The sequence below is a fragment of the Prinia subflava genome, chromosome 11 (genome assembly GCF_021018805.1).
Source record: "Prinia subflava isolate CZ2003 ecotype Zambia chromosome 11, Cam_Psub_1.2, whole genome shotgun sequence".
Lineage (NCBI taxonomy): Eukaryota > Metazoa > Chordata > Aves > Passeriformes > Cisticolidae > Prinia > Prinia subflava.
The window spans coordinates 10,817,269-10,832,472 of record NC_086257.1 but is presented as its reverse complement, the minus strand read 5'-3'; the positions used below and the strand labels follow the sequence as shown (position 1 = coordinate 10,832,472).

The 15,204-nt window shown below is 40.6% G+C and overlaps 1 protein-coding gene and 1 long non-coding RNA gene across 9 annotated transcripts in view; one reads left to right on the top strand and one right to left on the bottom strand.

The window, feature by feature from the left end:
* LOC134555873 (uncharacterized) overlaps positions 1 to 10,878 on the bottom strand; it is a 77,623-nt gene extending 66,745 nt beyond the window's left edge. For both annotated transcript variants that reach the window (XR_010081522.1, XR_010081523.1), the window contains exons 1-3: positions 10,741 to 10,878; positions 7,471 to 7,599; positions 5,270 to 5,384 (exon numbers count right to left, since the gene is read on the bottom strand). This is a non-coding gene — a long non-coding RNA (uncharacterized LOC134555873). The remainder of the gene's footprint in view (positions 1 to 5,269; positions 5,385 to 7,470; positions 7,600 to 10,740) is intronic.
* Positions 10,879 to 10,993: 115 nt separating this feature from the next.
* Positions 10,994 to 15,204, top strand: part of TRIP12 (thyroid hormone receptor interactor 12) — a 79,837-nt gene continuing 75,626 nt past the window's right edge. For 2 of the 7 annotated variants that reach the window (XM_063407888.1, XM_063407886.1), the window contains exon 1: positions 11,260 to 11,484. The gene's annotated coding sequence lies outside the window, so the exon portion shown is untranslated. Of the gene's footprint in view, positions 11,138 to 11,258; positions 11,485 to 11,703; positions 11,723 to 15,204 lie in introns of those variants that run through there. The other 5 variants (XM_063407890.1, XM_063407889.1, XM_063407883.1 and 2 more) reach the window with 4 other exon arrangements.

Below are 15,204 nucleotides of genomic sequence, written 5' to 3'. Positions count from 1 at the left end.
AGACAAAATGATGCCCATTCTGCAAGTGAATGAAGCTGAGGCTTCTAGGTCACTTTAAAAATGCAAACCAGGTACCTTAAAATTTTACTCAATTTTCACCACGAAGAGGCAGCCATGTCTTGTGTCTAAACTCTGGAAGCAGCTAGCACTGACAATGGGCAGGTATTTGCAAAAGAACTAAAATAAAATATTTCATAATTTCACAAAGAACTGGAGTGAGGCTATCCCTAGGCATGGACACTGACCCAGCTCAAGCCAATGCTATTTTGATCCCTGTGGGATAAGCTGCTGTGGAACGATAACACACACGAGCAATTGTTTCATGGAGGCTACAATGGCATATTGTGATTAACTTAAAAGCAAGAATGCAGATCTTGTGGAACTGAAGAATCTGTTAAGTCTCTTTTTTCCTTCCTGCCTCCAAAACCAGTTAGACTCTTGGTAATGAAAATACGTTAGTGGCCAAAGCAGATTATTTTAAGAGTCCTGATTTGTTTAATATGCAAGAATGTGAATGCTAGCAAAGGCAGCCTGGAAAAAGGGACTCTACTGGTTTCAGGACTGGTGCTGGTGTGTAGCTCAAAATTACTGGCAATTCAGGGTTTGACCTGAAAAACAAAGTAAAATGGACTATCAAGAGGTTGCAGTTAATGAAGTCCTGATTTATTTGGGGTTCTCAGAAGTCTTTGAAGGACAACTTTTTAGGAGTGAGCACAAAAAATGAAACACATCTGGGTACAATAGTGCAAGAGTCCACCAAACTGAAATTAAACTCTGTACTGGTGCCATTCCACATTTCAGGAAAGAACAATATGAAATCAAATAGGTATGAGTTGTTGCCTGTTATGTCTGGGAAATCAGGTGCTTTTTGTTCTTTTGGCAATTTATTGGCTTTCATTACAAATTTAAGGTATGGCTTACAAGGTCCCTGCTTCATTTCACAGCTGATACAAAACCTCAACATCTGCGTTTGCTATATATAGCAAATTATACAAATTACTATTTTGTCTACACTGATAGGATTACAAGATAATAGTTTCCTTTTGTTATGCACTCAGGAGAAGAAAAAGTAGGTTTATTTGGCATTTACTAGTACATTTTGCAGTATTTCTAAGAGATGTCCACTTCACATATACCAAAGAGTCTACAGCATGAAACCTAATACCCAGCTGTGCTAAAGTAACTGTTCTACAAGGAAAACCCATACACATCATTGAGTCGAAATTCTGGACAACAGTGTGTACTTGAAAGTTTGTATAGATTCTTCTCAGGACCACATTAGTCATCATGGAAACCCACATACTTCCCTTCCCTATGTCTGCTTCGGTTTTGGAGAAAAAGAAGTTTTACTATTAATAGCAATGAAAGCTAAAACAATTTAGTTAGCAAACAAAAATATAACAGTGACTGTAGCAGAGTCCAGATATAAAGACAATGACACACGGAAAAAAGATAACTTCCTGGTGTTAAGGCAAACTGTTTCGTGCACTGCTTTTAACACATATTTCAAGTGCATGAAGAGAAGAAAAATGCCTCAATTCCAAAATTTCACATGTAGCAACTATGAAGCTGATAATTTTTCCCTCACTTCACTCACACTTGGAAACATCAACCCACTTAAACCAAGGGATTAGCTTTGAGTGTGTGTATGCATGACTACCAAAGGCTCCCACTCTGAGCATCAGAAAAACATTTCAATAAAATCCAGGAGGAAGATATAATAAAAAGCTTGGAAATAATAATTGTCTTTTCCTTTGGGGAATGCTGTAGTTCTATCTGAGCACAAAATCTATTGTCTTGCCATGGTCTCTTCCCTTTCTCTCAGTTACATACCTGGTTTATTCTTATTTTAGTATCTTTCTTCCTTGGTTTTCCCAGAGCTTGTGGGTGGGAGAGAGAATAAGTAAAACGTCAAGTAAGTAAGAAAATAAAAAAAAAGTAGGTAAAGTTGTTTATCACAGCTGCTTACAGCACAGGTGCTTTGGAAGCTAAGGTCTACCTTTGTATGGACTTGTGCACTCAGATCAGAGAAACAATACAAGAGCAAGAGAATGCAGAAGGGAGGGGATATGTTGAAGGGAAAGCAAAACTATCAGAGGGAATAAAATATTACTCTAGAGGATCAGAGTCTTCAATTATGAGCATGATACTTGCCCTTTATTAATGTGATTACACAGGCAGACCTAGATCAGACCGCCACAAAGAGATTATTCTTCCACTATTTAACAGAACAAAGCATGCAAGCGAAGTGCAAGACATAACGTTCCTTTCTAGATGGATAAGACACTGACAGGTTTAATTTAAAACCATTGCTTTTAGTTTTGTCCTCCTCAATTCAGTTTCAAGGTCTCCCTGTTACAATTTAAGGTCTAGTCAATGCTTTTGAATTTTTATTTATTTATTTATTTATTTATTTATTATTATTTTTTTTATTTTGAGTTTGAGTTTGTTTCCTCCTAGAGTAAAAAAACCCCAAACAACAGAACAGAGTAGTCCGACTTCTGCTATAAGTATAAAATGTCCTAAAGTACGGCAGTGTTACTGTGCAAAGTAATTTTTAGGGAATCTGCACCTCTTTTAGCAGGGTCTGTACATATAACTGGCAATCCTTTTTATTACAGATTACATCTTAGTTAAATCATCCCTCTGCTCCCTTCTTGGATACTTCTTATCTTCCTGATTTGCATATATCTGCCACCAGTTTAATCCAATATCTGCTGAAAACTGTTTTCCTATATTCTTACGTGGGCAGCTCACTTTCAGCACTGACATCTCCTACTCTAAATTTTGAGGAACATCTATTGCACTGGCCCCCAAAATCTCATCACATTTTTTGAGAACAAACTAACACTATCAGAGTGCTTTTCAAAGTCCCCTTGCTGTCTATTTACAGCTTTAATTCCACCTCAAATCAGAAGACAGGAACACTAAAGAATCTATCACATGGTGAGGCATTCCGATATACTCGACTCCAGCACATCTCATTTTCAGGAAAAGCTGTGTTAACAATTGTGCCCTTTCTCTCCATCAGTTATCAGTCCAGTACTGCAGGTAGCATGTGCTACCTGTTGGTTGATTTTTTCCCATTTCTTCAAACACCAGGATTTTTTTAATCCAATTTTAATTACTTGTGTTACATGACACTTGACATTTGTTACTTAGGTTTCGGTCTCATTGTAAACTGCATAGGAGGAAACAACTGTACAACTCAGCTGCAGCACCAACTTAGCAGAAGCTGAAATCTCTCATTATCATTTGTCATGATAATTTGATGTGCACATGTATTAAAACATACATTGCATTTTCTGTCACAAGTATCTGCTTGCTTTTTTGATGCTTTCCAGCCACACAGCTTCTCTTGCCTGCAATCCCCATCTGCTGTCATTCCTTTCACTCTATTGTTCACTATCATCCTATTATGTTATTTAGAACTCTGGCTTCAGACAGACTCCCAGGCTTCTGCTTCTACAGAATTACTTTGAGTTTTTTAACAAATGATTTCTATCATTTTACTGTGCACTAGTGCTCATTCTTCTAGTTCCCACCGTTCTCCAGATAATTTGTATAATTCAGGCTTCAGCCAAATGACATTTACACTGGTTGTACCCAGTGCACAGTTTTAATCTAATTTCGTCAAGTCCATCCAAAAGCTGCAGGCACTTTTACTTTGGTTTTATTTAAGCTTATTTCAGTTTAACACAAACTTATTTAGTTTATACCAAATCAAAATCAAGCAAATCTTTAGAATAAAAATCCATAGAGCAGTTTAAACCAGCAACTTGGATTAAAAATAATTTTTAGGTTGCACTAGTGTATCTTGAGATAAGAGCTTTTGTAGCCTCTCTCACTTTGAGACAAAAATTCTGAACCTTTTCTAACTTTGCCTTCTACACTCCTTGCCTTCCTCTTTCCCTTAAACACTTTGCTGAGTGCATTTAATTACTTTTGATAAATGAAAAAATATATAAATATATGGCATGCTTAATCAAGTAAACATATCTGACAGTTCTTCATCATGAATGCTAGCTACTGTGTATATGGAAAATGAAATAATATAAACTGCTCTTGGTTAATAAAGTGACAGAAAAAAAGAAATTATTTTTCTAACGTGAAGCAGGAAAAAGGAAAACAAGACAAAAGGAAAGAACACAAACTCACCACTGGTGACATTAAAGTAGAATTACTCCTGGACAGAGAACAAGATTGATACGGATTTGCTATCTAAGTAAGGCAAGTGAAAAATACAACTAAATCTTTCTTTGTTTCTTAAGAACAAGCATTGGCATTAAGGAACACATGAACATGACTTGGTTACAGCAAGAAATCTTTATTGGTTACAGCAAGAATTATTAAGCAGAAAGTAGTTGTGATTGCTTACCTTGAGACACTATTACATTCAGGTATTTCATTACCTGAAAATCACCCTTGTCAGGTATCATCAAGTAGGATACTTTTAAAGAAAGCCACAAATATTAAAACCATGTAGAAAACTTAAAATGGGAGTTTAAACATTGCAATTCTGTGGGACCCAGCTGAGACAAAAGTAAAAATGTACATCTCTAGGCTACCAGTGATACAGTAAAACCAGATTAATAGCAAATTAACTAAGATTACATTATCCCATTTAACCTACCTTAATTGAAACTAATATGAGACTATTCCAATGCATCTTCAAATAACAGCTCAACCACTACTGAAAAAGAATTTTAGAAGCCCATACAACAGCACTGCATTATCATAGGCTCACTAAGGACTTAACTTCACAAGTAATAATCAAGTAATAATAAATTAACTTAACAAGTAATTATCAGCCAAATATCTAATTTCAAATCAGTAAATGAATGTTTCACAGGTTTAAGCGTTTGGTAATGTTTGTGGGGAAAAAGAAGCCAAAACAACCATCCTCCAAAAAAGAGAACTGAGTCTTCTGGGAAGGTAAAAACCCACCACTTACACTGCTGTATGTAATGCCTTATGTAGAGAAATCTTGCTCCACTAATAATGAAAGTCCTGAAATTCCAGCATTGACAGTGCAACACATCACAAACTGCATTTCAGTTGTTAAAAGCCCAAATTTTTCTATGTCAGTTCTTATGCTGTATTACATCTTCAGTATTGCATCATGACCAAAGAATTCCCAAATCTTCCCCAAAACCCAACAGATAACATCTAGCAACTGCATGCACCCTGAGGTGGCACATCACAGAGGAAGTGAGAGGCATCAGGCATCCAAACCATAACACGTCACAGCACTGCTCAACCAACTCACCTTAGCTTTGGACACAAGCACCTGGACAACAATATTCATGTTTTTCCAGTGCAGCATTATTTCCCCAGAGAAACTGTCTCCATTTTCCAAGCAGCTCTACTGCTTACTTTGATGTCTGAATTAGAGACAGGAAAAAATCAAAAGTGATTTCCCTATGTATTTTAGGCTTAACAAACATTCTCTTGATAATAACTGCTTAATACTCTGTGATACCATTACCATAAAAATGTTTGATTCTTTTGGAAATACACTTTTTCAGCATAGCAGAGCATTTCCTGAGCTGGGACAAAATGGCTGCCCTCTCCTGGTCTCAACAAACTGTACTTGAAATATTTCTACTTTATGACAACAAGAAGTTCCTGTTTTATGCAGTTGAAGTCCTCCATACAAATAGCTCATAATAAAAATATAATTTTTTAAATGCCCCCTTGAGAAATTTCTATGCTCTTTTTGTTTGCTAAGAACACAAATCTCTGTAAAGTCAAAGAAGAGACTTGGACAGAATCCGGCTAGGTAGTAACTGGTATGGCATCCCTCAGGTTTCAAATGTAAATAAAACAGTAGAATTTTGAAAAAAGTTCATCTCCCACAGATCTTTACTTAAAATAAGACTTATCTTTCCAAAAATTGTTTTGTGTAATATAAAATTAATTTCAACTCAATTACTATTAGAACATCTGTTAATTTCCCCCCCCCTCACCAATCCATCTGGCTTAAGCACTTCAAATGGCATCTGCTGTCAATCAAATAGGTTACATATCAAATGTCATCATAAAGACTTGAAAAGAAGCCCAAGATATAACAGTTAACTGTCTAGTACCTTTTTTCCAAATGGAGGAGCTGTCCTTGCAGGTTTAGTAAATCATGAAGGTACTCAAAACTGAAAATCAGCCAGCCCATTATTACAAGGGTCACTTATCAATGTCTCCTAAACTGGAAATTTTGTTGAAAATGATAAGGTGTTGGGGTGTTTTGTTTTGTTTAATTTTTGTTTGGGTTATGGTGTTGGTGTGGTGGTGGTTTTTTTGTTTGCTTGGGTTTTTGTAGTGTAGGATTTACAGAGATCAGTTACAGAATTGGGTTGTTTATTGAACAAGGATTTTTTAAAGAAAAAAGGTTCCTCAAGATTTAAGTGCCGTTCAGAATTTTCTCTTACAACTAAAAAGGCCAGAAAAAACCCTGAATTTTTAAAATTGAAACAACTTATTATACGATCTTTTAAGCAAATACTGTAGTACTCAGTATCCAAAATAATGTGCTGTGCTCAGAATGGATTGATTTAATCAGAAACCGATTGAAGACGCAGAGATGAACACTAAACAATAGGAGCAATGAGGGGTAAAGAACAAGAACATTCATCAGAACTGTTTGCCCAGTTACTTACACTGTTTGCTCATCTACACATCCTGTGTATATCTTTCAGAGAACAAAGTTGCCGATCTCTGGCCAAAACCACAATTCTGCAGTTGCATACTTGACAGAGTTCAGTTATCGTGGCTCTTACATGAGCAGATCACGTGTGGATATTGCACAGAACCACGGCAGCCTTGTGAATGTACCATGCTGGTCTTTTGTGGGTAAGTAGCTGAACATTTTACTAACACGACAAAATCTTCTGATTAGTGTAGCATTCATTAAACGGTGACAGATGCTAGTATTAATTACATGTTGAGCGGATCATTTTCCCATTACATTTCTTTTGTTACCAGCCTCATCATTCCAGTTATCAGCCTGCCCTATAAGCAGATTAAGCACCAGACTTTTTTTTTTGAGGGGGGGGATGTGTGTCTATGTTCCTTGTTTGACCAAAATGAGTGACTGATCTTTCCTACACTACCCCACCATCTGGATTCCTCTTGCACTTTTCAAAACCTGTACTTATCATCTGTTAGACAATTTATAAGAAACGTTATTTTGAAAGGTTATTTGTGTGGCTTTCTCAAGCCATCTTACATTTAATGTTGGAAGCCATAGGATTAACTGCTTGCCTCATATAAACATATAACATCTATTTTTTTGTGATAAACCTTGCCAAATTATAACTGGCATATCAAATATTAATTTGGCATTTCAAGATTGAAAATCATGTACAGTGAAAGGTGTATGTGAAACAAGTTGCCATCCCTCATGTCAGTCTTGAACAAAAAGATTCCTATTCTATGGAATAGTACATGCACTCAAACAAAATGAAAATTATTCACCATTCCCATGAATGCTAGCAGGATTCCTAGAACACATTTTATGGCAAAGAATGATTTTTTATTTATCATGTTTATTCTGACACCAACTTCTGTACACCAACTTCTCCTTCATAACAACTCAGAGCAGTCCTGGAGAAGAAGAAAATAAAATAAAAAAAAAAATTGAAAATTACAAACGGCACAGTCATTCATTTGGAAATAATTTCTGTCAAACCAAAAGGTTATAAATCGAAAGTTGACAGAGGAGAAAGACATTGGAATAATAACTAATCGAAGGATGATCAAGAGTCATTAATGTGATTTTGGTAGAGAAAGTTAAACCTAAACTTTAAATCACTCAGGATTTTCCAGAAGATATGGGGAAGTAACAATGCTTTTGCACGTGGTACTTGTTAGGCTTATTAAGAACAAAAGTATTAATGTGCAATGAAAAGTACAAAAGTGCAATGAAAAGATGAGAGTGACCAAGAAGCAGAGAGTCTTTCACAAGTGGAGACTGAAAAAACAACAAACACTATCTAGAGTATTTATTAAATATATACAATATATCATATATATATATACGCACACATATATACAGCATTGTTACCTACACACAAGATATCCAAACAAAATAAATGTAAATTAATCTGCATAACTGCACTTCTAACCACCAGAGAAGTGATGATCTGGAGCAGTTGTTCTGTGTGAAGTAGCAGAGGAAGAAAAGCTTCACTACCTTGGAAACACATCCCATTTATACTATGAAGATCTATTATGCAGCGGGATGAAACAGCAGGCACTGGGACTGGATGACCTGAAGTTGTCTCTTTCAGTCTTATATTTCTGCTGTGGAACTGGCAGAGGCCCACACAGGGGAAATACATGGAATAGTTTCTGTGCATTTGTAAAATTATGATTGCTGACTTAAAATAGTTACTTGAAAAAATTATTTTCACTGATGGCTCAGAAGAACTCTTCTTCCACACAATCCAGCTGGGCGAACTGTATTCTGTGAATACTTATTTATGCAACTTAGTTTCTTGCCCTAACACATTCTTAAGATCTTCTGTATTTGTAGAGGATTTCTGGTTCTGTGACAGTTTGACTTTATAGCCAGCTGATACCTGGAAATCCTGGCGATGGCCACACGTGCATGAGCCTTGGAGCTTTAGAAGACATGCCCAGTAAAGTGATAACTTCATCCTGAAGAAGCTGAATTTACTGCTCACGTAAAGCCTAAGTAGACCGTTCAAGGGAGGGCAACACTGGACACAATTATGGGAGCTTTCATACAAAACCACCATGCAGCCACAGACTCCCCTTTTTGCTTTTGAAGAAAAATGACAGTTCTGAAACCACTCACTTCCAGGAGTGGGGCTGTTCAAAGTAGCAGGTTTCAGCATTCATGTAACCCTGTGCCAGGCTGGAGGCTTAGACTGGGAGGCCTTTCAGGCAAAGACTGTCACTTATTAGGAGACTGCAAAATGGGAATGTGACCAACAATGCCTCCTCCATGCTAACCCAGGATGGGTAAATATGCTTTACATTACACACAACTTGGAACATTGGTGATGCACAAACCTTCCACTGCTATTTTTGACTGGTCTCTTCTCAGGAGATTCCATAGCCTGGAGAAAGCACCCAGAAATTTTACATGTACAGAAGTTAAAACCAGAGACACTCCTTACGTGAAGGTGTTTTGAGGAGTAAGGAATTAAAATTTGAGTGAATTGGGAAGTTTTGTTGGAATCAGATACATTAGGTTCAGAAAATATAGTGATATATTCAAACATATACATTCACTGCAGAATACTGAAATGATCTTATTGCCATAAAATCAATGTTGAATTTTTCAAATAGTGCAAACCAGTTATTTTTCAATGACACTAGCTTCCTGGTAATGCTTTGTACAATGAATATTTGCAGAACAATTTGAACTTATTTACACCGACAGGTACGAACCTTTTTTTTTGCATGGTTTATGCTAACTGACTGTGGTTTGTTTTCAGGATATATTTGGGCAGCTGAAAACAAGCCCAAGAATAGATACCTGAAATGTGTGACAGGAAGCAGATATGAGAACCAAAAACCTGAAGACAGTAGTAAGAACCATCTTATTTTTATTATCTAGGTGCAAAAATGAATAGCAAATACCCCACAACACTCATTCACATTGCACAGACAAGCTGGTGGGATTCCTATGGGGTCAGTGGGACAGGCCCACTACAAGACTTCAGCTACTCAAAAGCACATATTTCCCAGATATTGTGCAGCAGTTCTTCCCTAAAAGAACGTGTTCATTATTTTCATTTACTTTGTGAAAACAAACTGAAAATTTCCTCCTAGTTTAAAAATATGTTGTGGTGGTTTTTTGTTTGTTGTTTCTGGGGAAACATTTAAAAAACTTTCTCAGAAAAGTTTCTGAAACTTTACATCTTCTAAATCAGTATGTCCAGCTTGAAACAAGCATTTGTGTTTGTCTCTCTAATGAACTAAGTAAACTAAGTAAAAAATGGGTCAAAATGAAACAAAGATCACAGAAAATTTGCAATTTTACTTCATAATCTTTTAAACTCATAATCAGATTTCATTTTAATTTCATGTTAAAATTCATTTGTTTACTGTCCAACATTTCTTATTGATGATTCTATTAGATTACTCTGAAAAAATACTCATATTGCACATTTTGCAGGATATTTTAAAACAAAGGTTCAAAAATCTCTTCCAGGATATTTAGCATTGCTTATTTCCCTGTTTGAAAAAAAAATTATCTACACTGGTGAAAGGCAGGACACCTACCATCTCCAGGTACAATGTGGAAAATATAGACAGCCTTCCCATTTCCAGATGTTAATTTTATATTCTTGGAATGACAGATTATTGCTTACCCCTATGCCTTAAGTCTTATTACCCCAAAAGTGCAGCTAAACTTACCTTTCTTTAAAAGGAATACTGAGGGATTTGATGTTTAATTGTGTTAAACGTCGCATCACATTCATTTGTGAGGCATTTCTGAGAGTAGACTTACCTCTGTTTAAGGGTACAAAATCACGATGTGTATATACTACTTTGCAAGGCTACTAACTCATCATTTTGAAACATTTCTATTTCCTCCTTTCCTCTGGTTCCTCATCCAGAGTCCCATCTTACAGGCTCAGGGAAGTCCAGGTAGAAGGAATCTCCCCGTCTAGCCGCACTTTCCCCATGCCTGGAAATACCTTTTCGGTAGGCAGCCCTCACGCGGCCAGGCGTTCCCAGCCCTCAGGAGCCCAGGCCAGCGGCACTTACTGGTGGCGCCTCCCGGGTCGCTTCCTGGCGGCGTTGACGGGGCCCCCCGTCCTGCCCCGGTACGGAGGGGCTCCTTCCCCAAGGACGAGCCCTCGCTGAAGCCGCTGCCGCCTCAGGCTGCCGGTGTGCCTTCCTTCCTTCCCGGGCGGCGGAGAGAGCCGCGGGCCGCGCGGCGCCGCCGCCGCCATTTTGGGACGCTGGCGGGCGGTCTCCATGGCAACCAGGAAGGGGCGGACATCGCGCGGGGTCACCGCTAGCCCGGCCCCCTCTTAAAGGAGCAGCCGCGGCGGCCCCGCGGTGCCGGGCAGGGTCTGACCCCCGCCGACGGTGCCACCAGCGACTCGCGCCCCGGCCGCCCCCCGGCCGCCCCGAGGGGGGACATTCCCGCGGACCCGAGGTGACGACCCCGGCGGAGGGATACCGACCGCCGCCAGCGGCTCCGCCGAGCGCAGCGAGCGGGCCGCGGTGCGGGCCGCGGCGGGGGCTGCGCGGGGGGCGGCAGCCGGGGCAGGGGCCGCCCGCCGGCCCGGGGCGCGCGCGGGCCCCGGCGGGGCCCCGGCGCCAGCAGAAAGTAGTCCCGCGGCCTCCCCCTCGCGCCGCTGGAAGGGGTTCGGCGGCGGAGGCGGCGGACGAGGCGTCGCTCGGTGCTGCGGCTTCAGCTGATAATTGAAGGGAAGCGAGGCGGCTGCTGCCGGGAGGAGGGAGGCACGGAGCGTCTGCGGAGGCCGCACCGGGACAAACTAGGTACCCGGGGCCCCTCCGCTCGGTCGGGGGGCGCCGGGGGGGCGGGCGCGGGGCGCCGGGGCGCTCGCTGGGCCCCTCGGCGACTCCGGGCCGGGCCTGTTGTGTCATCCTGGCATTAGGCGAGCTGCCCTTCCTGGCGGCCCGGGGCAGGGGGAGGGGAGCGGCGCCATCCCGGAGCATTGTTGCAGATGGGGGTGGGGGAGAGAAGGGGAGCCGGGAGCGACACGGCGCAGCGCTGGTGAGTGTGTGGGGCGGCCCGGAGGGATGGAATGGGGCCCGCGCCGTGGAGGGAAGGGGTGGAAACGGAGCTGACAAAATGGCCAGGCGGTCCCCGAGCCCGCTGCAGGGACATCCCGCGCCCCCCCCCCACCCCGGGCAGGGGTGCCGGGGCCGCCTCGCCGCTCCCGGGCCGCCCGGTGAGGAGGGGGGCGGCAGCGCGGCCGCCCCTCCGCGGGCCCTGCGTGGCTGCTGATACAAAAGGGCAGTGTCAGTGTTGACACTGCCGTGCCGATTTCGATGCCCTTCCCCGTCTTCCCTCCCCCACTTCGCTTGGCCCCCTTTTCCTTAGTGGTTCTTTCTTTCCCACTCCCCTTTTATTATTTTTTCTCCTCTAAGAAGCTAGGGACTATCTTAAAAGGAAAAAAAATAGCAATTTCTCTTTCTTTCCCTCCTGCCCAGCTCGGTAAAAATGCTAAACAATCGGCCGACGTCCATATTTCACAAGCTTTTTTGGGGGGAGGAAGAAGGTGGGCAGAAAACGGAGGCGCCCGTGGGGTCGGAGTCACAAAGCTGACTGCCCACGAAAGGGATTATTTTCGCAGCTAAATGTTTTCGAGCTGATGTTTTTCTTGTTTTCAGTGAAGAAGCAAGTTGCCTGGTCTTTGCGTTTGCTTGCATAATGCGTCGTACTTGGAGGCTGATCAAACGCTGGGTTCTGCCTTTCCTGCCTGCCTCTTCCTCCTTCCCTTTTCCCGGGGGGCTGGGTAGTGGGACAGGTTTGGGGGGCTGGTGCCACCGGGGCTCCCGGCTGCTGCCCCGGGGATCCAGGGAAGGGAAGGAACCGAGGCCGGGGCTCTCAGCAGACCTGCAGGCCCGTCTTCCTGTGTCCAACTTTTTTATTGTTCCCCCCTTCCCCCTTCCGAGTGCACGGGCTCTCCGGCAGGCGGGGGCCTGCACGGCTCGGGAGTCCCGAAGTCTAGACGGGGAACCGGAAAATAATAGGGGAAAGAATGGAAAGTTATGTCAAGGGCTTTGGGGGAAAAACATCGACGTATCGAACAAAGGTCCTGCCTGTGTTGGAGAGAGAGGCCTGCATGTGAGGCCTGATTGTGTCGCATTTACACACGGGGAAGAAATGAGTGCTTGGTACTGGCCTAAATTTATTCTGTAAGTCTGGCGTGGAACTTAGGAACGCTTTCAGAGAGTGTGTAGTTTGTTTTGGGAGCGTTTTTATTATGTGTAGCAAGCCAGTAGCAATTTTTATTTTTAATCCTCTTTTTTCCCTAAAAAGACAGTTCGGATTGTTTTTTTTTTTTTCTTCTTCCTGTTTTGTTCAGCAGAAATAATATTGATTCAGAGCTTCTAACAGTGTAATGCAAAACTTTACTCAAGCAGAGTAACTTCCACACTTTGTGTTGTGTGTAATACGATTTTTGAGCTTCCTGGTGCTTTAAAGGCTGCCATAAAGAGGAGTTGAGTAGTTACCAGCTGATAAATTTGAAGTACATCTATCATAGTGAGAAAAAAGAGGAATTCTGAGCACTTTATTTAATTTTTCAAGATTTTCTTGTGGGAACTGACACTGTGGATATACTTTTGTAACACTTGAAAAGTTAGAGAGCATTGCTGTGATTATTTTTGTTTATCTCTTCTGTAGTCTTTTTAGTTCTCCTTCTTCCACTCCCAAAACTGCAGTTCTAATTGTACAGGGTTGGGATTTTGGTTTGGGTCGGGGTTTTTTTTTTGGTATTTGATTTCTGATGTTTCTGAGATTTATTAAGATTTTTGTTAAGCTAAAAGTTTTTAAACAAGTTTTATTTTCTGTATGTAAAAATATATGTAATAGACATGAAAGTACTGGAAAAAATAACTGAAGCTTTCTATTGGTAGCCTTCTTAATAAATATCGATGGGAGTTAAATGCATTTATGAAAATATTAGCATTTCAGTTTTTACAGCTGATAAATTAACAGACTTGTATTTGAACTAAAGTTTAAAAACAGTGGTCTGGTGTTAAATTTTGTAAATAAAGCTTGAAGTTTTTTGGCAATATGTATATTTTTAGCTTGTAACAGTTTCTATATTTGTAAAATGCAGCTGATTGCAAGGGGTTCAGTTCTTCTGATCTTACCTGCAAAAGTATTTTTAATTTTTGTTTGGTGTGTGTTATTGTTGTGTTAGAAATATAGGTAATCAGATTTTTTTTCCCTTTTCTTAGGGTCTTTCTGAGAAAAATATGAGTAGTAAACTTGAATTAACAACCTTTAAGTCTTCAGTCTCCAGATGGTTTCATAGGTAGGAACCTAAACATGTCTTAGCTCTTAGTAGAAAGATTGTAGGTCATCCACAGTGTGACATTACTGCTTATTAATATAGCAGAGCTCCTTCAGTAGAGTGCCAACCTGTTGAGTAAGAGCTTTTGAAAATGGGGTCTCTTGATGTCTTGGAAGTTTTTCAGGCCAAAGTGACCATTAGGGGAAATACTCTGCATCTTCCCAGTAAATGAATAATCAAAGCTGTCATTCCTAAACAGGGATCATGCACAAGTTTGCATTTTATTTTTTAGTTTTCCTTTTTATATTTTACTTTGACTGTCTTCATTCCCAGAGTGTAAATATTACAGGAAAAAAAAAAAGTGATGAGAACTTTTTCTTGTAAAAGCATACCTGAATTTGAGGCCTGAAGGTATAGGTGACAGCAACACTATTCCTTCTGCAGCAGTGTAGCAAAAATAAGATGCATTTGTCTTTAATGCCATCAGTGGAGACATTATCAAATTCCATGTGCATCCTTACATCACTGATAAGTACAGTTACTCACTGTGCAGCAGTCCAGAAACATAACCTGACTGAATTCCTTTTGTTTCCAAGTGATGAAGTTGAGGCAGAAGTAGGAAAGTTAGTATGTGAACTACAGGTTTGTACCTAATTTGCAGCTAAATGAATCTCACAGCTATCTGTGTTAATCCTGTATTTGTAGGCCATGCTATATTTTCTAAGAGACTAATTGGTAAGCATGTAGAACGCTTTTGATCAGGGATCTGTCTTTTGTCACACTGAAGCTAAATTATTGTGACCAAGTATAATCAAATACCAAAGGTGTACAACATGGTGAACTATGGCATTGGCAAAACCTTAACCAGAATGTTTCTGGGATCTCCCATTGGCCTGTTGGATGATCAGTGTCCTGTTCATCACGTGTCAAATTAGTAACACTCCCTAAAAAGCACTGTGTTGACTCATTTATGCTCTTTTCATCAAGGTGTCAGTGCCCCATCCAGTACTGACTCTGAAGATAGTAGTACATTGGATTTTTTTTTTGATTGAATAACTTATTAGCTTTGGGTGAGTATGCTTAGTTTTCTGAAGAAGTAATATTTTAAATGTGCCCTTAATATTTTTATCACTAATTAGTATCACAACAGATTTATGGTGTTATATGAAGCAACTTCTTGCTGAGAATTTCCATAGCTTGGTTTTGAGGTTGGTAACTGCAAAACAAA